The sequence below is a fragment of the Ranitomeya imitator genome, chromosome 1 (genome assembly GCF_032444005.1).
Source record: "Ranitomeya imitator isolate aRanImi1 chromosome 1, aRanImi1.pri, whole genome shotgun sequence".
NCBI classification, from domain to species: Eukaryota; Metazoa; Chordata; class Amphibia; order Anura; family Dendrobatidae; genus Ranitomeya; species Ranitomeya imitator.
The window spans coordinates 454,652,607-454,678,734 of record NC_091282.1 but is presented as its reverse complement, the minus strand read 5'-3'; the positions used below and the strand labels follow the sequence as shown (position 1 = coordinate 454,678,734).

General features: G+C 44.4%; 1 protein-coding gene across 1 annotated transcript in view; it reads left to right on the top strand.

Moving 5' to 3' along the window:
• Nucleotides 1-26,128, top strand: part of PTPRD (protein tyrosine phosphatase receptor type D) — an 878,514-nt gene that overhangs the window by 147,404 nt on the left and 704,982 nt on the right. The gene's annotated exons all lie outside the window — the stretch shown is intronic.

The following is a 26,128-nucleotide window of genomic DNA, read 5'->3' as shown; positions in this document are numbered from 1 at the left end:
GGCTACAAAAAAGAACCCTGCTCCTAATGGTGACGATGACGGGCGAATATGCCCCTTCTCCAGGGATTCCTTCACATAACTGCGCATAGCGGCGTGCTCAGGCACGGATAAATTAAACAGTCGACCTTTTGGGAATTTACTACCAGGAATCAAATTGATAGCACAATCACAATCCCTATGCGGAGGTAGGGTATCGGACTTGGGCTCATCAAATACATCCCGGTAATCAGACAAGAACTCTGGAACCTCAGAAGGGGTGGATGACGAAATTGACAGAAATGGAACATCACCATGTACCCCCTGACAACCCCAGCTGGACACCGACATGGATTTCCAATCTAGTACTGGATTATGGGCTTGTAGCCATGGCAACCCCAACACGACCACATCATGCAGATTATGCAATACCAGAAAGCGAATAACCTCCTGATGTTCAGGAGCCATGCACATGGTCAGCTGGGTCCAGTATTGAGGCTTATTCTTGGCCAAAGGCGTAGCATCAATTCCTCTCAAGGGAATAGGACACTGCAAGGGCTCCAAGAAAAACCCACAACGCTTAGCATATTCCAAGTCCATCAAATTCAGGGCAGCGCCTGAATCCACAAATGCCATGACAGAATACGATGACAAAGAGCAGATCAAGGTAACGGACAGAAGAAATTTTGACTGTACTGTACCAATGGTGGCAGACCTAGCGAACCGCTTAGTGCGCTTAGGACAATCAGAGATAGCATGAGTGGAATCACCACAGTAGAAACACAGCCCATTCAGACGTCTGTGTTCTTGCCGTTCAACTCTGGTCAAAGTCCTATCGCACTGCATAGGCTCAGGTTTAAGCTCAGGTAATACCGCCAAATGGTGCACAGATTTACGCTCACGCAAGCGTCGACAGATCTGAATGGCCAAAGACATAGACTCATTCAGACCAGCAGGCATAGGAAATCCCACCATGACATCCTTAAGGGCTTCAGAGAGACCTTTTCTGAAAATAGCTGCGAGCGCACCTTCATTCCACTGAGTGAGTACGGACCACTTTCTAAATTTCTGACAATATACCTCTATTTCATCCTGACCCTGACACAGAGCCAGCAAATTTTTTTCTGCCTGATCCACTGAATTAGGCTCATCGTACAGCAACCCTAGCGCCAGGAAAAATGCATCGATATTACTCAATGCAGGAAATCCTGACGCAAGAGAAAACGCCCAGTCCTGAGGGTCGCCACGCAAAAAAGAAATGACGATCCTAACCTGTTGAACTGGGTCACCAGAGGAGCGAGGTTTCAAAGCCAGAAATAGTTTACAATTATTTTTGAAACTCAGAAATTTAGTTCTATCTCCAAAAAACAAATCTGGAATAGGAATTCTTGGTTCTAGCAAAGAATTCTGAACCACAAAATCTTGAATATTTTGAACTCTTGCCGTGAGCTGATCCACACATGAAGACAGACCTTTAATGTCCATTGCTACACCTGTGTCCTGAACCACCCAAATGTCTAGGGGAAAAAAAAGGCAAAACACAGTGCAAAGAAAAAAAAATGGTCTCAGAACTTCTTTTTTCCCTCTATTGACAATCATTAGTACTTTTGGCTTCCTGTACTGTTATGATAGGCAATTCAGTAGCACAATGGACATAGCGGTCAGAGCACATACAGTGATCTGACAATAACCCAAAATCATAGAACGAGCTCTGAGACGTGGGAACTCTGCAGACCGCAATCCCTAATCCTCTCCAAACAACACTAGAGGCAGCCGTGGATTGCGCCTAACTCTGCCTATGCAACTCGGCACAGCCTGAGAAACTAACTAGCCTGAAGATAGAAAATAAGCCTACCTTGCCTCAGAGAAACACCCCAAAGGAAAAGGCAGCCCCCCACATATAATGACTGTGAGTTAAGATGAAATGACAAACGTAGGGATGAAATAGATTCAGCAAAGTGAGGCCCGACTTTCTTAACAGAGCAAGGATAGGAAAGATAACTTTGCGGTCTACACATAACCCTAAAGAAAACCACGCAAAGGGGGCAAAAAGACCATCCGTACCGAACTAACGGCACGGAGGTACACCCTTTGCGTCCCAGAGCTTCCAGCAAAACAATTAGACAAGCTGGACAGAAAAAATAGCAAACAAATAGCAAAGAAGAACTTAGCTATGCAGAGCAGCAGGCCACAGGAATGATCCAGGGAAAAACAAGTCCAACACTGGAACATTGACAGGAAGCATGGATCAAAGCATTAGGTGGAGTTAAGTAGAGAAGCACCTAACGACCTCACCAGATCACCTGAGGGGAAACTCAGAAGCCGCAGTACCACTTTCCTCCACAAACGGAAGCTCCCAGAGAGAATCAGCCGAAGTACCACTTGTGACCACAGGAGGGAGCTCTGCCACAGAATTCACAACAGTGAACATATGAATTTTTGATCACTTCTTGTATAGCTTTTTGGAAAGTGATTTATTTATTTACTGTATATACTCAAGTATAAACCTACCCGAGTATAAGCTGAGGCACCTAATTTTGCCTCGGAAAACAGGGTAAGCTTATTGACTTGAGTATAAGCTGGGTCTGTATTGTCACCCTGTTGCTTTCCTGGTATGCATGGCTCCCCCTGTCCTGTCCTGGAATGCATGGCTCTCCACGTCGCTGTCCAGGTATGCGTGGCTCCCCCCATCCTGTCCTGGTATGCATTGCTCACCCCGTACCTGTCCTGGAATGCGTGGCTCCCCCGTAGCTGTCCTGGTATACATGCTTCCTGTTACAAAAAACAAACATCCTACTCACCCTTCTCCGCACCCTCACAGCACCTCGTTCCGGCACCAACAGCTCTTCCTGTGCTGAGCGATCACAAGGCGTCACTCATTAAGGTAATGAATATTCCCTCCACACCTATGGGAGTGGAGACTAGTGCATATTCATTACCTTAATGAGCGGTGCCACATGATTGCTCAGGAGTCAGCACAGGAAGAGCTGGAAGCCGGAATCAGTGAGATGCTGCGAGGGCGCTGGAACTAACTAGATGCTCCGAGGGCGCACTGGAGTGTGAGTAGGATGTCTTCTGGAAGCTGGCAGCTGCAGCTGCAGCTGTCACTGTGCGCGCTATAAGAGAAATTAATATTTATTTCTCTTTAACCCCTTAATCCCATATGACGTACTATCCCGTCCAGGTGACCTGGGACTTAATTCCCATGGACGGGATAGTACGTCATATGCGATCGGCCGCGCTCACGGGGGGAGCGCGGCCGATCGCGGCCGGGTGTCAGCTGCCTATCGCAGCTGACATCCGGCACTATGTGCCAGGAGCGGTCACGGACCGCTCCCGGCACATTAACCCCCGGCACACCGCGATCAAAGATGATCGCGGTGTGCCGGCGGTGCAGGGAAGCATCGCGCAGGGAGAGGGCTCCCTGCGGGCTTCCCTGAGACGATCGGTACACGGTGATGTGCTCACCGTGTACCGAGCGTCTTCTCCCTGCAGTCCCCGGATCCAAAATGGCCGCCGGGCTGCATCCGGGTCCTGCAGGGAGCACTTCCGGGTCAGGATCAGGCTGCAGCTGCAGCTCTAATCCTGCCCGGCTGTATGTTAGATCACCGATCTAACAGAGTGCTGTGCACACTGTCAGATCGGTGATCTGTGATGTCCCCCCCTGGGACAAAGTGAAAAAGTAAAAAAAAAAATTTCCACACTTGTAAAAAAAAATAAAAAAAAAATTCCTAAATAAAGCAGAAAAAAAAAAATATTATTCCCATAAATACATTTCTTTACATAAAAAAAAAACAAAAAAAACAATAAAAGTACACATATTTAGTATCGCCGCGTCCGTAACGACCCGACCTATAAAACTGGCCCACTAGTTAACCCCTTCAGTGAACACCGTAAGAAAAAAAAAAAAAAACGAGCCAAAAAACAACGCTTTATTATCATAACGCTGAACAAAAAGTGGAATAACACGCGATCAAAAAGACGGATATAAATAACCATGGTACCTCTGAAAACGTCATCTTGTCCCGCAAAAAACGACCCGCCATATAGCATCATAACCAAAAAAATAAAAAAGTTATAGTCCTGAGAATAAAGCGATGCCAAAATAATTATTTTTTCTATAAAATAGCTTTTATCGTATAAAAGCGCCAAAACATAAAAAAAATGATATAAATGAGGTATCGCTGTAATCGTACTGACCCGAAGAATAAAACTGCTTCATCAATTTTACCAAACGCGGAACGGTATAAAAGCCTCCCCCAAAAGAAATTCATGAATAGCTGGTTTTTGGTCATTCTGCCTCACAAAAAATCGGAATAAAAAGCGATCAAAAACTGTCACATGTCCGAAAATGTAACCGATAAAAACGTCAACTCGTCCCGCAAAAAACAAGACCTCACATGACTCTGTGGACCAAAATATGGAAAAATTATAGGTCTCAAAATGTGGAGACGCAAAAACTTTTTTGCTATAAAAAGCGTCTTTTAGTGTGTGACGGCTGCCAATCATAAAAATCCGATATAAAAAACTCGCTATAAAAGTAAATCAAACCCCCCTTCATCACCCCCTTAGTTAGGCTAGGTTCACATTGCGTTAATGGGTTAACGCTAACGGACAGCGTTGCACGGCGAAAATGTCACAATTAACGCCGTGCAACGGGTCCGTTAGCACAACCATTGACAGCAATGTGATTTTCGGGTGTAGCGCATCGCTAGAGCGTGCCATTTTCGGCTCGCGCTAGCAAGGTGCCGTTCTTTTGTGGCGCGCCTCAGACGCTGCTTGCAGCGTCCGCGGCGCGCCCGAGGTCCGATCCCCGATCTTCCAGAGCGGGGACGTTAACGCGACCACTAAACACGACACCTAAAAAGACATTGCGTTAGCGCAATCCGCTAGTGCTAAACGGATTTCCCTAATGCAATGTGAACCTAGCCTTAGGGAAAAATAATAAAATTAAAAAAAATGTATTTATTTCCATTTTCCCATTAGGGTTAGGGTTAGGGCTAGGGTTAGGGCTAGGGTTAGGGTTTGTATTACATTTACGGTTGGGATTAGGGTTGGGATTAGAATTAGGGGTGTGTCAGGGTTAGGTGTGTGGTTAGGGTTACAGTTGGGATTAGGGTTAGGGGTGCGTTTGGATTAGGGTTTCAGTTATAATTGGGGGGTTTCCACTGTTTAGGCACATCAGGGGCTCTCCAAACGCGACATGGCGTCCGATCTCAATTCCAGCCAATTCTGCATTGAAAAAGTAAAACAGTGCTCCTTCACTTCCGAGCTCTCCCGTGTGCCCAAACAGGGGTTTACCCCAACATATGGGGTATCATCGTACTCGAGACAAATTGGACAACAACTTTTTGGGTCCAAGTTCTCTTGTTATCCTTGGGAAAATAAAAATTTGGGGGGCTAAAAATCATTTTTGTGGGAAAAAAAAGGATTTTTTATTTTCACGGCTCTGCGTTGTAAACTGTAGTGAAACACTTGGGGGTTCAAAGTTTTCACAACACATCTAGATAAGTTCCATGGGAGGTCTAGTTTCAATATGGGGTCACTTGTGGGTGGTTTCTACTGTTTGGGTACATCAGGGGCTCTGCAAATGCAACGTGACGCCTGCAGACCAATCCATCTAAGTCTGCATTCCAAATGGCGCTCCTTCCCTTCCGAGCTCTGCCATGCGCCCAAACAGTGGTTCCCCCCCACATACGGGGTATCAGCGTACTCAGGACAAATTGAACAACAACTTTTGGGGTCCAATTTATTCTGTTACCCTTGTAAAAATACAAAGCTGGGGGCTAAAAAATCATTTTTGTGAAAAAAAAAAATAATTTTTATTTTCACGGCTCTGCGTTATAAACTGTAGTGAAACACTTAGGGGTTCAAAGTTCTCACAACACATCTAGATAAGTTCCTTGGGAGGTCTAGTTTCTAATATGGGGTCACTTGTGGGGGGTTTGTACTGTTTGGGTACATCAGGGGCTCTGCAAATGCAACGTGACTCCTGCAGACCAATCCATCTAAGTCTGCATTCCAAATGGCGCTCCTTCCCTTCCGAGCTCTGCCATGTGCCCAAACAGTGGTTCCCCCCCACATATGGGGTATCAGCGTACTCAGGACAAATTGGACAACAACTTTTGGGGTCCAATTTATTATGTTACCCTTGTGAAAATACAAAACTGGGGGCTAAAAAATAATTTTTGCGAAAAAAAAAAAAAAATTATTTTAACGGCTCTGCGTTATAAACTGTAGTGAAACATTTGGGGGTTCAAAGCTCTCAAAACACATCTAGATAAGTTCCTTATGGGGTCTAGTTTCCAAAATGGTGTCACTTGTGGGGGGTTTTAATGTTTAGGCACATCAGGGGCTCTCCAAACCAACATGGCGTCCCAACTTAATTCCAGTCAATTTTGCATTGAAAAGTCAAATGGCGCTCCTTCCCTTCCGAGCTCTGCTATGCACCCAAAAAGTGGTTTACCCCCCACATATGGGGTATCGTCGCACTCAGGACAAATTGCACAACAACTTTTGTGGTCTAATTTCTTCTCTTACCCTTGGGAAAATAAAAAATTGGGGGCGAAAAGATCATTTTTGTGAAAAAATAAGATTTTTTATTTTTACGGCTCTGCATTATAAACTTCTGTGAAGCACTTGTTGGGTCAAAGTGCTCACCACACATCTAGATAAGTTCCTTAAGGGGTCTACTTTTCAAAATGGTGTCACTTGTGAGGGGTTCCAATGTTTAGGCACATCAGGGGCTCTCCAAACGCAACATGGCGTCCCATCTCAATTCCAGTCAATTTTGCATTGAAAAGTCAAATGGCGCTCCTTCCCTTCCGAGCTCTGCCATACGCCCAAACAATGGTTTACACCCATATATGGGGTATCAGCGTACTCAGGACAAATTGGCCAACAATTTTTGAGGTCCAATTTCTTCTCTTACTCTTGGGAAAATAAAAAATTGGGGGCGAAAAGATCATTTTTGTGAAAAAATATGATTTTTTATTTTTACGGCTCTGCATTATAAACTTCTGTGAAGCAATTGGTGGGTCAATGTGGTCACCACACATCTAGATAAGTTCCTTAGGGTGTCTACTTTCCAAAATGGTGTCACTTGTGGGGGGTTTCAATGTTTAGGCACATCAGTGGCTCTCCAAACGCAACATGGCGTCCCATCTCAATTCCTGTCAATTTTGCATTTAAAAGTCAAATGGCGCTCCTTCCCTTCCGAGCTCTGCCATGCGCCCAAACAGTGGTTTACTCCCACATATGGGCTATCAGCGTACTCAGTACAGATTGTACAACAATGTTTGGCATCCATTTTATCCTGTTACCCTTGGTAAAATAAAACAAATTGGAGCTGAAATAAATTTTGTGTGAAAAAAAGTTAAATATTCATTCTTATTTAAACATTCCAAAAATTCCTGTGAAACCCCTGAAGGGTTAATAAACTTCTTGAATGTGGTTTTGAGCACCTTGAGGGGTGCAGTTTTTAGAATGGTCTCACACTTGGGTATTTTCTATCATATAGACCCCTCAAAATGACATCAAATGAGATGTGGTCCCTAAAAAAAAATGGTGTTGTAAAAATGAGAAATTGCTGGTCAACTTTTAACCCTTATAACTCCCTAACAAAAAAAAATTTTGGTTCCAAAATTGTGCTGATGTAAAGTAGACATGTGGGAAATGTTACTTATTAAGTATTTTGCGTGAGATATCTCTGTGATTTAAGGGCATAAAAATTTAAAGTTGGAAAATTGCGAAACTTTCTAAATTTTCGCCAAATTTCCGTTTTTTTCACAAATAAACGCAAGTTATATCGAATAAATGTTACTACTAAAATGAAGTACAATATGTCACGAGAAAACAATGTCAGAATCGCCAAGATCCGTTGAAGCGTTCCAGAGTTATAACCTCATAAAGGGACAGTGGTCAGAATTGTAAAAATTGGCCCGGTCATTAACGTGCAAACCACCCTCGGGGCTTAAGGGGTTAACAGCGGCACAAGCTTTAGCTATAGCCGCCGACTCCTGCCTCTGTGACCCGCTGTTCCGCCGCTCCCCCTCCCCTGCCAGCTTTCTGGGACAATTGACTTGTGTATAAGCCAAGGGGGGCTTTTTCAGCACAAAAAAGTGCTGAAAAAATGATTTTATACACAAGCATACAGTATATGATATTTATTTAGATAGATAGATCATACTTTTTTCGATATGACATTACCAAATACGTTTTTTTTTAACTTTTGAAATTCTTAATTTTTGAATGGAAAAAGGGAAGTGATTTAAACTTTTATATTCTTTATATTTTATTCATTTTTATTTTTTAATACACACAGGGAGAATTAGACCTGTGATCGTCTGAGCGCTTGTACTATACACTGCAATACAATAGTGTTGCACTAAATAGTAAAAATCAAGGTCTCCTATCAATCCCAGCTTTACACTGGACTTCACAGGTGTCATGACAAGCATAAGCAGGTCACTAATAGTGTCAGGCCATCTGGTAATTTTGGTAAATGCCAGAAGGGCCTGTCTGGTCATGGGTTGTCTTGTCTGATACATTGTTAGCAGAATCCGTGTTCTCAAGATACCCATACTGTTAAGAGTTGTGATGGAGCACAAAGTCGCTGACTCCGTCACTTACCCCAGCAGGCCAAGGGTATCATTAGACATATTGGTCTTGTAGAAAATCTTCCTTTCCTCTATCCAGGGTAAAATTAGTAATATAACTCATCTGGTTCATGGGGAAGGGGACAACATGGGCCTGTGTGATTTCAAAATGCCAAGGCTGAATTTCAGCCCCAGTCCATACCTGGTATATACTGCAAATCAGTAGCGTTGCAATGTATTATAAAATTGCAGTTCCCAATTGATCTATGAGGATCAGCCTATAACTGAGCTAATTGGAGAACTAAGGTGGCAGCTACGAGGACCTTCAGCAGGTACCCCAGTACTATGATAGCCCCTCTATTCCCTACCATTGTGTTGATATGACATTGTTTAACTGCCCCTGTCAAAGATTGAGAGATGCAAATTGCCTCTTCAGATAAAAAAGAGGACCTAAACTCTATAGTGCCACCTGTTGGAAGTAGCGATCCTACAAGTCACAATCAACCCTTTAACGAGTCTTCTAATATGACTTAGGATAAAAGCCAAATCAGTATCTCAATTTGCAGGCATGGTGTTTCGGGCTGTTGGCCTCGTCAGTGCGAAGCATGAGAACTGATTTGGCTAGGTGAGAGGCTCTGGACTGGGGTCTAAGGGGTAAGGTTTCTCCTTGTGGAGAGTGACATACCAGCTCTGGCTTGTCAAGGTAAGGAGGCTTATTCGCCGTGTAATGCTCCTCTGGGAAATTTAATATGCAAATTTCCTCTTCAGAGAAAAAGAGGACTTAAATTCTATAGCACCACCTGTTGGAAGTAGCGATCCTACAAGTCACAATCAACCCTTTAACGATTCGTGCAATATGACTTAGGATAAAAGCCAAATCAGTATCTCAATTCACAGACACGGTGTTTCGGGCTGTTGGCCCTCGTCAGTGCGAAGCATGAGAACTAATTTGGCTACGTAAGAGGCTCTGGACTGGGGTCTAAGGGGTAATTTAAATGGTTAATCTTCAGCGATTGGAACAAGGTCTGGTTGCTGGATTTACAGGAAGATGCCCACGTGTAATGCAGCTGACATCTGCCTGTTATAATGCAGGCTCAGCTCCTGAGTCGACTTCTTACATTGCTTAGTGAACGATGATCAAGGAATTAATGAATCCATATGAACTAGTAAAATCATAACCGTCATGGAAACAGTTACTGTATGAACAAACAAACGCAAGGAAAATTGCTGTGTGCTTACTTTTTCACATCTAATATTGGAACTCGCAATATGTCAATATAGATCGAGAATGACTGATATAATTTGAGGTTCTCAGATACTTGCACTGAAGAGTGATGTATTGCTTGTTGTTGATGGGGCTGTTTCACATCCTTCAAGTTTAAAAAAAAAAATCTATTGAATTTTCTATAAAAACAAAAATGCTGCCATCACCTTTTTCATAATCTTTTCAAACACCATTTTCAATTAATTGATTACTCTCTAAGACACAATTATTCATGGGTTCGTGTTTAACTAAGGAAATGGCGCCACAATCAATCACGTTTAAGTATAGTTTTAGTTGCGTTATAATAATTAATCATAATTGATCAATACATAAAATGCCAATAATGATGTACAATAAATGTATGGCATATTAATACAAACAGGGACAAACTTTACAGCCTTATACCCAAATGAAACAAAGCCGGAATAATTACAAATAAACAACAAATAAAAATGTTGATATACAGCACATCACATCTTGTAAAACAAAAGTAATCACAATAACTTCTTTACGGCATGAAAATAAAATCTGTTTGTTTCTTATTGACATTGACTCATTTAGAAATACAAAAAAGTTATCTATAGGGGGCAGCAAATAGTAACCTGTAATAATATTGTTTTGTGCAATACTACCAAATTCACGTTATTTATTAACAGCTACAATTTTCTTCAATAGCTTTATTTAAATTAATGACACATTACTCCTCTTATTAATAATAATAATTATTATTAGTAGTAGTAGTAGTCTAAAGGCCCCTTCACATTTAGCGACGCTGCAGCGATACCGACAACGATCCGAATCGCTGCAGCGTCGCTGTTTGGTCGCTGGAGAGCTGTCACACAGACCGCTCTCCAGCGACCAACGATGCTGGTAACCAGGGTAAACATCGGGTAACTAAGCGCAGGGCCGCGCTTAGTAACCCGATGTTTACCCTGGTTACCATGCTAAAAGTAAAAAAAAAAAAAACACTAGATACTTACCTACAGCCGTCTGTCCTCCAGCACTGCGCTCTGCTTCTCTGCTCTCCTCCTGTACTGTCTGGGAGCCGGAAAACAGAGCGGTGACGTCACCGCTCTGCTTTCCGGCTCACAGCCAGCACAGGAGGAGTGCAGAGCGCAGCGCTGGAGGACAGACAGTGGTAGGTAAGTATCTAGTGTTTGTTTTTTTTACTTTTAGCATGGTAACCAGGGTAAACATCGGGTTACTAAGCGCGGCCCTGCGCTTAGTTACCCGATGTTTACCCTGGTTACCAGTGAAGACATCGCTGGATCGGTGTCACACACGCCGATCCAGCGATGTCTCCAGGGAGTCCAGCGACGAAATAAAGTTCTGGACTATATTCAGCGACCAACGATCTCCCAGCAGGGGCCTGATCGTTGGTCGCTGTCACACAGAACGATTTCATTAACGATATCGTTGCTACGTCACAAATAGCAACGATATCGTTAACAATATCGTTATGTGTGAAGGTACCTTTAAGCTTAATAAATTACTCAGTCAAATATGTTTTTTTCATTTTGCTCTATAGGCATTACTTTTAGAATGTAGTGCAAACTGCATTAACATATTTTTAGGTCTTGGAGAAAATTTAATGTAGCACTCCTTTCCCCAAAAAAATCCATTTTGTTTGCACAGTGGGTACGGAAAGTATGGTGAACGTTGGTGGACAGCAATTTTCAGGTCTCTCCAGAGATGTTCAATTTGGTTTAGGTCAGGGCAAGAATGGTCATAGAGTTGTTCTGAAGCCACTCCTTTGTTATTTTAGCTGTGTACTTAGGGTCATTGTCTTGTTGGAAGGTGAACCTTTGGCCAATTCTGAGGTCCAGAGTACTCTGGAAGAGGTTTTCATCCAGGATATCTCAGTACTTGACCGCATTCATGTTTCCTTCAATGGCAACCAGTCGTCCTGCCCCTGCAGCTAAAAACCACCCTCATAGCATGATGCTGCCACAACCATGTTTCACTGTTGGGATTGTATTGGGCAGATGATGAGTAGTGCCTGGTTTTCTCCACACATACCGCTTAGAATTATCACCAAAAAGGTCTATCTTCGTCTCATCAGACCAGAGAATCTTATTTCTCATGGTCTGAGAGTCCTTCATGTGTTTTTTAGCAAACTCTGTGTGGGCTTTCATATGTCTTGCACTGAGGAGAGGCTTCCGTCATAAAGGGCTGACTGGTGGAGGGCTGAAGTGATAGTTGACTTTGTGAAACTTTCTTCCATCTCTCCCTACTGCATCTCTGAAGCTCAGCCACAGTGATCTTGGGGTTCTTCTTTACCTTTCTCATCAAGGCTCATCTCCCATGATTGCTCAGTTTGGCTGGATGTCCAGGTCTAGGAAGACTTCTAGTGGTCCCAAACTTCTTCCATTTAAGGATTATGGAGGCCACTGTGCTCTTAGGAACCTTGAGTACTGAAGAAATTCTGTTGTAACCTTGGCCAGATCTGTGCCTTGCCACAATTCTGTCTGAGCTCCTTGGCCAGTTCCTTTGAACTCATGATTCTCATTTGGTCTGACATGCACTGTGAGCTGCGAGGTCTTATATAGACAGGTGTGTGCCTTTCCAAATCAAGTCCTATCAGTTGAATTAAACACTGGACTCCAATGAAGGAGTAGAACCATCTCAAGGAGGATCATAAGGAAATGGACAGCATGTGACTTAAATATGAGTGTCTGAGCAAAGGGTTTGAATACTTATGACCATGTGATATTTCAGTTTTTCTTTTTTATTACATTTGCAAAAATGTCTACATTTCTGCTTTTTTCAGCCAAGATGGGGTGCAGAGTGTACATTAATGTGAAAAAATGAACTTTTTTGAATTTACCAAATGGCTGCAATGAAACAAAGAGTGAAAAATGTAAAGGGGTCTGAATACTTTCACTACCCACTGTATATCAGCTTCCATGGGACATATAGGCTAAGTCAATCTGACTACAATTTAAATTATGGCTTACTCCAAAATACATTTAGAATGTTTGATTATATAGCGCCAACATATTCCACAGCACTTTACAGACATTATCATCCCTGTCCCCATAGGGGCTTACACTTTAAACAATCAGTATGCCTTTGTGTGTGACGAAACTGGAGTGCCTAGAGGGAACCCATGGAAAAACATAAATAAGTTACAAACTCTAGGCAGAGGTTGACCTTGGACAGATTTGAACCCAGGACAACCACAGTGTTACACAGAGGCTATCTACATCTGTCACAAAAGGACAATCACTGCTCACAGATTTACACAACCAATGTTATAATATTCAATAGGTGCATCCTTTTGTGTATGGCAGCTTGTCTACATCTAGAAAATTGTGTTAGAATCTGTTTAGTTTGTTACTATCCGCCATTTTCTTGTGGTGTTCTGGTTGCCGGTCTTTTTCCTCTGGTGCTGGGTTTGTCTTGGGTTAGGTGTTTGTTTCACTCTTTGTTAACCAGCACCTGCCTCCCAGTCCTTGCTGGACATCATTGTTAATCTGCTTGAGCTCTAGCTTGTTGCTTTGCTTAGTGTTCTGTGTGTGTTATTTGTGCAGTGTTGGTACCTCTGGTTCTGCTAGAATTAATTTCTGTGTTCTATTGGTTTCTGCAGCCTTCTCTGTGTTTTCTACTAGGAGGTGCCCCATTTTTGTTCCCAGTCCTTAGTTCTTTTAGAGTACCCCTTCCCCTTATCTATAGGTCTTCGCTTGAGATTAACCTAAGATCGTCGGTGGGTCTATTCACAAGGAATGGGTCGCCCACTCCATCATAGGGTATCAGCCTAGTCATAGTGCAGGTCAGTTTTCCCCCTTCTACCTTAGTCCTGTGTTGCAGATCTGTAACAAAGTGCATTAAAGCCCAGGGCAACCTGTACAGTTGTACAGGGCCCAACAGGTAAAGGAAAGGTGTCCACTTCTACTTCCAAAGCTGAGAGCAGCTTCTGTCACAGACACATACAGGGGTGCATTACAATTAACTATTGGACCGCTAAGGGTACAAATGCTGTTACCCAGGGGACATGTCATTAGTGCAACATGTGCAGTACTACAGGGTCCCAAGAAGTAAAGGAGAGCACTTCCACTGCCAAAGCATGTGGAAATGAGCATTATGATGAGCTATTTGACTGCAAAGGGCCAATATATTGTTCTTGCACAAGCTCCCTCTTCTGTCTGTGTGGCCGACAGTGCAGATGCTCCATTTAGTCCAGACAGTGACTGATACAAGCTGCCCTTGGACAGCATGTATCACCTGACAGGTTCCCTTTAAAATGTACCTAAAAAAGGGTCAATAATAAGTAAATAATTTGTGATCCAGGAAATGAATTAAATCTCTTGATTGTGACACTTACATTTCTTTACTACTCTAAACTTCTCAGACTTTTTCTACTTCAGCCCCATCATACATCCCAAGATAGTGCTCAGGCCTTACCATACAAACCAATACATAGTACGTTGCCCCCACATAGTATGCTATCCCCACAGCCCCCACACACAAAGTATGATGCTCCCTCGCATAGTATGATGACCTCCACAGGCCCACACACAATGTGATGTCCTGACAGTTTATCACACAGAGCATGATGCTCCCACAGTTCTTCACACAATAAGATGCCCCCCACAATTCCTACAACACAGTATGATGGCCCTCATACACAGTATGATTTCCCCACAGCTTCCCACACGGTATGATGTTACCATAATTCCCCACAAACAGTATGATAACATCCACAGACCCCACAAATAGTATGATGTTTCAGTAGACACCACACATAGTTGTATAGCCCCACACACAGTATGATTCCCCACAGTCTCCACACACAATATGATGATCTTATGCAGCATGATGTGATCTCTCACAGAGTATCATACCATGACATCCTTCTACAGTACGATATTCCAGAGTTTCCCACACACAGAGAATGATCCACTACAGACTCACACACAGTATGGTCCCCCACAGCCCCCACACAGTATGATGTCCTCACAGTCTCCCCTACACGCAATATTATGCTCTGACAGTCTCCTGCATAGTATAAATGCTACACAGCCTCCCACGACTCCTACACAGTTTGATGCCCCACTGTGCCTTCCAAAATAATAACTGTTCCCCGGATGCAAAGCTCTGTGCAGTGTTGGGACTACAGCAGGCATGGTCTAATGACTTCATTGTGCCTGCTGCAGTGAGAGGCTGAATAGTGGAAGAGGAAGCCAATGACCATTGTATTCAATTGTATCTGCATCTTGAGGATACAAAAACCATTGAAATCAAGATGCTGGGTAGGGAGTGGCGACTACGTGGTGTGGTATGCTACTGTTTCCAACTCTTTGGCTGCACCTGTCCACAGGTCTAATAGGAACAGCCATATGGCAGATGTGATCTGCAGGCTGCAGTTTGACCAGGTCTGCCCTTATACCATCAGTGTATTTCCTAGTTAAAATATATTTAAATAATTTTGAATACCTTTTATGGTCTCAGGGACCAATATTATAATAATGATTTAATGCCTGTTGAGATTAATGTTGATCTCAGTCCCATTTAAAATTTGAATCTGTAATGCATGAATGAGTGAACATAAATAAGTGGTGGCATATTGCTTCACTATAGTTTTGCTTTTTTTTTCTCAAAATACATACATTCTCCAAAAGTCAGAGCAACCAAGTATTTAATTTATTCAAGAGATAAATAATAGTTAATTAAATGGCTCAGTGTATAGCATAAGGCATGACAGTTTTGGAAATATAATAAATAGCTGTTTTATGCTTTATAATATTATATTAGCTTACTAAAGAGTGTGCAGTATAATGAGATAATAATTTCAATGATAAAAAAATGCAAAGAGCTGATAAGCGTTTATTTTAATTTGCAGCTTTTGAAAAAAGCCATTGAGCTTGACGGATGTACAACCTTCTTTCCTGATAAAAATAAAGTAGTTAAAAAAAACAACAAAAACTTCCAGCAAAAGGTTAGGTTTTCACATGGCATAAATCAAGATCGGAACTACTTACCCTATTAATTAAGTTTAATACACACCAAGCAGATGTTGACGGTGTTGGTTGGAGTTTTCCATTAATGATAACTTTTCAGTTTTCAGATGACTGTTTCTAAAATACAATGGGTATTGTTTAATTTGGGAAACGTCTCTATATACTGTATATAACACGTAATGTTTAAAGGCCGCAATATGCATGGGTGACCCCAAGTCTTACTCATTCAAAATATGAGAAAAAAGGATCTGGCATGTCAGATTTTAACATGTCATATTTATTGTTGCTGGAAATAAGATGCTACCAGAGGAGTCTAGCGTTAGACACTTGGGTTCATGCTTTTGGCACTGATCAAATAGTTGTTTGACAGCAGTGTTAGCACTGAGCTCTGGGATGAGCGCATAAACAGCAGTCAATAGGATCAAAGTCTATCAGCCCATACACTGCTGTGCACACGCTCCTTCAGGATCTCAGTGCTTGTGGCTTCTTAGCTGAGCCTTTCAACATAATGGGTCCGATTCATCAAAGCTTTCATGTCAGAATCCTGGCTTTAAAGGTTAGAAAAGTTGCAACATTTAGGTGCAACTTGGAGTTTCAGTCTCAGTTTAGACCTTCTTCAGATATATGGATTGCCCTAGGAGACTATAGGACTCAATGCTGAAACTATGCAGGATACAGTGCATCTAGGAAATGGAAATACCACTAAAGGTATGGCACCTATAGAAGTCAGCATTCTAACTTCTAAATCATCTTTTTCTACATCAATTGTCAACTTCTTCATAGATACTATACTACGGATTGGGCTCCTACTTGTGCACCTCTTCATGAATCAGGAGCCTCTGACACCAGCATGCCCCTCATCATGACTGGTGTGAACAATGCTGTTCTTGATTAATCAAGCCCAATGTTTTGAGCAATTGGGGGCTATCTAGACCTGCAACGACACCAAACTAAATATATACTGTATATGTCCAGTTATACTCAAAAGTTTACATACCCCGGCAGATTTTTTGCTTTCTTGGCCCTTTTTCAGAGAACATAAATGATAACACCAAAAAATTTTCTCCACTCATGGTAGTGGTTGGGTGAAGCAATTTATTGTCAAACTACTATGTTTTCTCTTTTTAAATCATAATGGCAACCTAAAACATCCAAATGGCCTTGATCAAAAGTTCACATAACCTGGTGATTTTGGCCTGATAACATGCACACAAGTTGACACAAATGGGTTTGACTGGCTACTAAAGGTAACATCCTCACCTGTGACCCATTTGCTTGTAATCAGTTTGTGTGCATAAAAGCTGAGTGAGTTTCTGGGATCCAGACAGACTCTTGCATCTTTCAACCAGCCACTGACGTTTCTGGATTGTGAGTCATGGGGAAAGCAAAACAATAGTCAATGGATCTATGGGAAAAGGTAGTTTAACTGTATAAAACAGGAACAGGATAAAAAAAGATATTCAAGGAATTGGTAATGCATGTCAGCAGCGTTCAAACTGTGATTAACAAATGGAAAATCAGGACTCTCTGAAAACTAGCAATGTGGCTGTTTCAAGATGCACAATAAGGAGGCACAAGAAGAAAAATGGGCTGCATGGTCAGAGTCGTCAGAAGAAAGCCATTACTGCGCAAATGCCACAAAGTATCTCACAAAACCACACAGAAACAAGCCTCAAAGCTTCTGGAACAAGGTAATTTGGAGTGATGAGACCAAAATTTAACTTTTTGACCACAAATGTAACAACAAATGTAATATGTTACATTTGGAGAGAGGTCAACAAGGCCTATAATGAAAAGAATACCATTCCTACTCTAAAGCACGAAGGTGGATTACTGATGTTTTGGGGATGTATGAGCAACAAAGATACAGAAAACTTGGTCAAAGCTGAAGGAAAGGTGAATGCAGCACGTTATCAGCAAATACTGGAGGCAAATTTGCACTCATCAGCCCGGAAGCTGCGCATGGGACGTACTTGGATGTTCCAACATGGCAACAATTCAAAAGACAAGGCTGTTGTGATACGCTAAGAAGCGAGATGAGTGGACCCTCTGGACCGTGGGAGAGACGAACCTCCGGGCGAGCTAACCAAATGGAACCGACCCCTATACAGGGACTGTCAGGCGCAGACCCAGAGGAGTCAAACCCTCAGTGGCCGTACCAAGAGGGGCGGCTCAAGAGCGGAGAAAAATAAGAACTAAAAGAGCAAGGGGGAAAGGTGAGAGGAGAGCCAAAGGACAAACCGGGAGGACTGGAGCGAAGCACTGGACCAGGGAGACGGAGGTCAGAACGAAGAGCCAGGACAGGAAATACCTGCAGGAGAGAAGGACACAGTGAGGAACTATATCACGGAAAGAGAAACGACACAGGAGAAGGCAGGCAGGGAGACGATAACAGGCACAGACTACAAGGAACGCGAGAAACAGCGAGCACTGGCAGAGCGAACGGGCCGGAAGCACTTAGCAAAAGCCAAATGACAATCAGGCACAGCTAAGCAGGAAGACCGACCTTAAATACAGGAAGTCCTATACAGATTGGCTGTCACGGGGAAGGAGGAGCAGCAGAGGAACGCATGCGTCCCTTGATGATTCCAGGGCGCCTGCGCCAGCACCGGACGCCCTTGGCAGAGCGAGGAACCGGAAGTGAAGGAACTCCTATCCGGACACGAGCGCGCCGTGACCAGGAAGAGGAGCGGCGGGGACGCGCAGCGGGAGGAGGAGGAGACGCTGCGCTAAGAGAAGGACCAGCACGCTGAAGCCTGGAGGAGGAGCGACGGCGGCGTGCAGGGACGACAGGAGCAGGAGCGGTAACAGTACCCCCTCCCTTACTACTCCCCTTACCCTGACTAGAAAGGAATTTGTTTAAAATACGAGGAGCATTGATATTCTCGATAGGTTCCCAGGACCTCTCCTCTGGACCAAAACCCTTCCAATCAATCAGGAAAAAATCTCTACCACGAATCCTTTTTTGAGCAATAATATCCTTAACCTCAAAGACGTTGTTATCAACACTGACGGGTGGAGAAGAGGTACAAGAGGAAGGATGAAAGCGGTTGAAAACAGCGGGTTTAAGTAGAGACACATGGAAGGTATTGGGAATACGGGGCGCGGCAGGCACCTTCAGCTTGTACGCAACTTCGTTGACCCGACTCAGAATCTCAAAGGGACCAATGTAGCGAGGACCAAGCTTGTAGGACGGTATTTTGAGTCTGATGAATCTCGATGAAAGCCAGACTATGTCACCAGGCTTAAAAGGAGGAGAATCCAAACGCCTCTTGTCAGCGTGGCTCTTCATCTTCAAAGCTGCCTTATTGAGTGCTTCTCTTACTTCCGCCCAAATTGTGGAAAAACTCAAAGACAACGAGTCGGCTGCTGGCACGCCAGAGGCGGGAGAGACCGGAAGAGGGATACCTGGGTGTTGTCCAAAGACAATGAAGAATGGAGATCTTGTAGATGCCTCACTGGAGTGATTATTATAAGCGATCTCCGCCCATGGAAGCAGAGAGACCCAGTCGTCCTGATGGGCATTGATGAAGTGTCGTAGATAAGCAGCCAAAATTTGATTAGTCCTCTCAGCTTGCCCATTAGTTTGCGGATGATACGCGGAAGAAAAATCCAAAGAGACCTTCAAGAGTTTGCATAAAGCTCTCCAAAAACGGGATGTAAACTGGACTCCTCTGTCGGATACGATGTGCTGAGGGAAGCCATGGAGCTTGAAGATGTTAGAGATAAAAACTGAAGCCAACTCAAATGCAGAAGGTAAGCCGGGTAGAGGTATGAAATGAGCCATTTTGGAGAACCGGTCAACCACCACAAGGACGACTGTACATCCAGAAGAACTTGGTAGGTCGGTAATGAAATCCATGGCAATATGCTGCCACGGCGTGGAGGGAACTGGAAGAGGAAGCAGAGGTCCAAAAGGAAACTGTCTAGGAACTTTGTTCTTCGCGCAGGAAGGACAAGATGCAACAAAGTCTTTGACGTCCAGACATAACTTAGGCCACCAATAAAAGCGAGAGATGAGAAGAAAAGTCTTATTGAATCCCGCGAGACCAGCCAACTTGGAAGAATGGCCCCAACGTAACACCCTCTCTCTGTTACACTCCGGTACAAGGGTTTTACCTGGTGGGGGACAAATCATCCTTACGGGAGCCACAGCAATAACTTTGGAAGGATCCAGGATGTATGCTGATTCCTCCTCTGAATCCAACAGCTGAAAAGACCTTGACAGCGCGTCAGCTTTGACATTCTTCTTACCCGGTCGGAAACGTAACTCAAACTCAAAACGGGCAAAAAACAGAGACCATCTGGCTTGCCGAGGATTAAGTCTTTGTGCAGTTTGAAGATAGGCTAGGTTCTTATGGTCGGAGTATATAACAAACGGATGTACAGAACCCTCTAGCAGATACCTCCATTCCTCTAAAGCAAATTTAATGGCTAGCAATTCTCGATCTCCGATAGTGTAATTACGTTCAGATGTAGAAAACGCTTTGGAGAAGAAGCCACAGGGAACCATTCGACCAACAGCCGATCGTTGAGAGAGCACAGCTCCTGCCCCCGTAGAGGATGTGTCCACCTCCAAAATGAAAGGTTTGTTAATCTCTGGATGATGCAAGACTGGAGCGGAGGAAAAAGGACTGCTTAAGAGATTCGAAGGCTCTCTCCGCCTCTGGAGTCCAATTCTTCGAGTCGGAACCTTTTCGGGTGAGAGAGGACAGAGGCTGGATCATGGAGGAAAAATGAGATATAAATTGCCTATAATAATTGGCGAATCCAAGAAATCGTTGGATGGCCTTCACCCCGCAAGGTCGTGGCCAATTAACGATAGCATTCACCTTCTCGGGATCCATCTTGAGACCAGAATCAGAGACAATGTATCCGAGAAAAGGCAAAGAGGTCTGCTCAAAAAGACATTTTTCATATTTGGTGTAGAGGTGATTCTCTCTTAGACGTTGTAGAACCATGCGGACACTTCTTCGATGGGACGGTAGATCAGTCGAGAATACTAGGATATCATCCAGGTATACCACTACGCAGGAGTAGAGGAGGTCTCGAAAGATATCGTTAACGAATTCCTGGAATACTGCAGGGGCATTGCAGAGGCCGAAAGGCATGACCAAGTACTCATAATGACCATCCCGGGTATTGAAAGCGGTCTTCCACTCGTCACCCGGGCGGATACGAACCAAGTTGTAGGCACCACGCAGGTCAAGTTTGGTGAAAATACGAGCTCCTCTAAGTCGATCAAAAAGCTCCGGGATGAGAGGAAGAGGATATTTGTTCTTGACAGTAATGTTATTCAACCCACGGTAAGCAATACAAGGGCGAAGGGTACCGTCTTTTTTCTTTACAAAGAAAAACCCTGCTCCAGCAGGAGAAGATTTCCGAATGAATCCCTTGGCAAGATTTTCTTGGATGTAGTCAGACATCGCCTGTGTCTCAACAGGAGAAAGTGGGTAAATTCTACCTCTAGGTGGTGTACTGCCAGGGAGAAGCTCAATCGGGCAGTCATAAGGACGATGAGGAGGAAGGTTTTCTGCCTCTTGTTTGTTGGAGACGTCAGTAAAAGACCAATAAGGAGGAGGTAATCCTGCGGGAACAGTGGCTGGCAGAGAAAAAACGACTGGACAAACGGAAATTAAACACTGTTCCTGGCAAGTAGATCCCCAGCGAAGAACATCACCTGAACGCCAATCTAGAGTAGGCTCATGTGTACGGAGCCACGGCAACCCGAGTAATAGAGCATGGGAAAGATGAGGTAGAACATAGAACGCAATCTTCTCATGATGAAGAGCTCTGACTTGTAACTCAATCTCTTCTGTAACCAAGGTGATGGGCTCTTGCAATGGTCTGCCGTCCACTGATGCAATAAGACGAGGAGTAGCCAGAGTGAGAACTGGAATGCGAAGCCTCTGAACCGCTTCAAGACTGACAAAATTACCTGCCGCGCCCGAATCCACATACGCGACCTCGGAAAAACGTTTGTGATTGAGAACTAATAAAACAGAAAGGGTTAAAGGTAGAGAGGAAACAGGAAGACCTAGGGAGGCCTCTCTTACCTGTCCTAGGCTGAGGAGTTTTCCGGCCTCTCAGGGCAAGCACGCAGCAAATGGGAAGCACTACCGCAGTAGAAGCAGAGACCCTGGGTACGTCTCTCCTTACGACGCTGCTCCGCCATCTTAACGCGATCTACTTGCATGGGTTCAGGTGGTGGAGGAGTAGGAGGGGCAGGAAGTCGAGGACTACTAGACTGACGAAAAGGATGCATAGAAATATTAGATCTCTTCTCCCTAGTAGCTTCACGAGATCGCTCTTGAAAGCGAAGGTCGATGCATGTGGCTAAGGAAATAAGATCCTCCAAGATAGAGGGGGTATCACGACCTGCAAGCTCATCCTTGATTCGACTCGACAGACCTCGCCAGAAAGCGCCAAACCAGAGCCTCGTTGTTCCACCCTAGTTCAGAGGCTAAAGTACGGAACCGAATGGCGTATTGGCCTACCGACAGAGACCCCTGATGAAGGTTAAAGAGGGACTCTGTTGTAGAGGCCAGACGTCCAGGTTCGTCAAAGATCTTACGAAAAGTCCCAAGAAAGTCCTCTAAGTGGGAGATTAAAGGATCGTCACACTCCCACAAGGGATTAATCCAAGCCAAAGCCTCCCCCTCGAGATGAGACACAAGAAAAGCCACCTTAGCCCGATCAGTGGGGTACTGTTGAGGAAGAAGCTCAAAGTGGAGACGGCACTGATTTAAGAAGCCTCTACAGAGTTTGGGATCCCCACTAAACCTGGGAGGCTTTCCAAGGTGAGGAGGAGGGTGAGGGAAGGAAGATGGACTAGAATCGAGAGAAGGGACCTGAACGGAAGCTGAGGACTGCAAACTAAATAGGCGATCATCGATGGAGGCCATATAACTCAGAATGCGAGCCTGAGTATCTCGCTGTTGAGTAAGCTCCTGCTGAAGGTTAGCTAATTGAGCGGCGTTAACCGGATCAGCGGCCTGTAACGAAGACAAGCGAGACTCCATAGTCTTCAAAAAGGACATAATGCGCTGCTGATTCTCGCGCAAGATAGCTAACTCCTTCTGGGCCGAGAATGGGGTACCAGCGGGGTCCATGGCCTGATTGTACTGTTGTGATACGCTAAGAAGCGAGATGAGTGGACCCTCTGGACCGTGGGAGAGACGAACCTCCGGGCGAGCTAACCAAATGGAACCGACCCCTATACAGGGACCGTCAGGCGCAGACCCAGAGGAGACAAACCCTCAATGGCCGTACCAAGAGGGGCGGCTCAAGAGCGGAGAAAAACAAGAACTAAAAGAGCAAGGGGGAAAGGTGAGAGAAGAGCCAAAGGACAAACCGGGAGGACTGGAGCGAAGCACTGGAACAGGGAGACGGAGGTCAGAACGAAGAGCCAGGACAGGAAATACCTGCAGGAGAGAAGGACACAGTGAGGAACTAAATCACGGAAAGACAAACGACACAGGAGAAGGCAGGCAGGGAGACGATAACGGGCACAGACTACAAGGAACGCGAGAAACAGCGAGCACTGGCAGAGCGAACGGGCCGGAAGCACTTAGCAAAAGCCAAATGACAATCAGGCACAGCTAAGCAGGAAGACCGACCTTAAATACAGGAAGTCCTATACAGATTGGCTGTCACGGGGAAGGAGGAGCAGCAGAGGAACGCATGCGTCCCTTGATGATTCCAGGGCGCCTGCGCCAGCACCGGACGCCCTTGGCAGAGCGAGGAACCGGAAGTGAAGGAACTCCTATCCGGACACGAGCGCGCCGTGACCAGGAAGAGGAGCGGCGGGGACGCGCAGCGGGAGGAGGAGGAGACGCTGCGCTAAGAGAAGGACCAGCATGCTGAAGCCTGGAGGAGGAGCGACGGCGGCACGCAGGGACGACAGGAGCAGGAGCGGTAACAAAGGCCAAGTCGACCTGTGATTGGCTACAGCTTCACCCAACAACTAACTATGAGTGGAGAAAAAGTTTTGGTGTTATCATTCATATTCTCTGAAAAAAGGCCAAGAAAGCAAAAATTCTGCTTGGGTATGTAAACTTTTGAGCACTGCTGTATATATAGTTTCATTATATGGCATATTGTTTGAGAATCTGTACATTATAACATACAATCATCCACATTATAAGATACAATCATGCAAAAAACTAAATACACCATGTTTGAAATCTATGGTTATAAGTATCTGGATGTAATGAAAAACATCTGGTCTTTAGAAGGTGTTAAAATTAGGTAAATAGAACCTCAGAAGAACAACACATGATAAAATTACACTGTCATTAATTATTTAACAAAACCTGGGCCAAAATGCAGAATTTGTGAGTGGAAAAATTAAAGCGATCCTGTCACCAGAAAAAAACAGTATTAACCTGCAAATATGCAGTTAATCTGCAAGTTAATAGCATTATTAACCTCCCTAATGCCCACAATTATGCGAATGCTGCGAGAAGAAAATGAACTTTATTTCCCCCTGGAGTGTTCCAGTTTGTCACATTGGTAGCGCTGGCAATGGTTAAGTCACCACTATGACTATACAGAGCGGCGGCTGTAACCGTGCTCCTAGCCCTGACTGACAGCCGGCCCTAATGCAGAGCCAGTATCAGTCAGGGATGGGGGCACAGTTACAGCCACCGCTCTCTATACACATAGCGGTGACTGAACCGGTGCTGGTGCTGCCCCATGACTGAATCCAGTATGCTGCCAGGGGAAATAAAGTTCATTTTATAATCACAGCGCTCAGGTAAGGGTGGGTGTGGGGAGGATAATAATGCTATTAACCTGCAAATTAACACCGTATCTAGAGGTTAATAGCATTTTTTATGGATATAACACAGCTAAGAGAAACTAATATAAAATATAACTTTTATTAATATATTTCTAAAAAAACTACCCCAAAAAAAACAATAAAGACGTGATATAGTGCAAATTAAAATCTCACTTTATCAACTAAAGCGTCCATCCGGACTAGCATATCATAGGGATATAGTACCTCTTACACACAAGAGTCCCTGAAAATACACAATAACCACTTCTGATTAGATAGGATGCCTAATCAAGAAAATAGTAAGTAGACCGTGAATTTATCAATCCCGGCATCATACACGATGCTCTTATTAGAGGGATACAAAACACTGTCTCTCTGTGGACTTCTTAACCTGATTGCATATGTTATCAATTAAAACAAAAAAACAGAATAAAAGGAAGGATCTCACCCATCGACTGTACAGGTACCGATCATCTCCTCCTAATTTCCAGACAACCAGGTTCCATAGAGGGAGTGGATGACATACAGACCTAATATGCCCTGTAAAGGCTAGTATGGCCCTGGTCCCAAAACTCCCGCCCTTACAAGGGCAGTCCACATCTGACCCTTAAACATATAGCCCTATTTGTCCCTGTGCATCCCGACGCGTTTCATCTTCTCCACGACTCCTCAGGGGACCTATACACTCAAATAGGGAACAAAGCTCTCTCAAGGGGACTAGGGTTCTGTCCTGGTAATGCTAGGGCTTGCGATGGTATATCGCCACGCCCCTTTTAATCACTTATATAGACTACACAGAACATTATGACAAGGTGTCCAATCATGGTGACTCACCCATTCAAAATTCCGCCGCTATCACACGCCATAGCTCCGCTGCACATGCCTCACAAAATGGCAGCTACACTTCCGGTTCACTTACTGGAGGTCACAATACGTCACCATCACCATAGTGACCGCTTAAGCTTACCAAGCGTGTGTGTTTGCAATGGCCGCATAACATCCGGTTCACAACCCGGAAGTTACATTCAAGACGCATCAGCGTTACACCTATGTCTCTCAAAGCGGCCGCTCGCCGCACACAGCGGTCACCATGGTAACCGCTCATGTAAAACGACGCATAGCTGAAAACAGACCGCCCAATATCCAATACGGCCGGGAGTCACTGTTTGGACGCTTGTGCGTAACGTCCTCACCTCTCAAACGGCCACTAATTCTAACTAGGGTTGAGCGAAACGGGTCGAACATTTTCAAAAGTCGCCGACTTTTGGCTAAGTCGGGGTTTCATGAAACCCGATCCGACCCCTGAGCGGGGTCGGCCATGCGGTACGCGACTTTCGCGCCAAAGTCGCGTTTCAATGACGCGAAAAGCGCCATTTCTCAGCCAATGAAGGTAAACGCAGAGTGTGGGCAGCGTGATGACATAGGTCCTGGTCCCCACCATCTTAGAGAAGGGCATTGCAGTGATTGGCTTGCTGTCTGCGACGTCACAGGGGCTATAAAGAGGCGTTCCCGCCGACCGCCATCTTACTGCTGCTGATCTGAGCTTAGG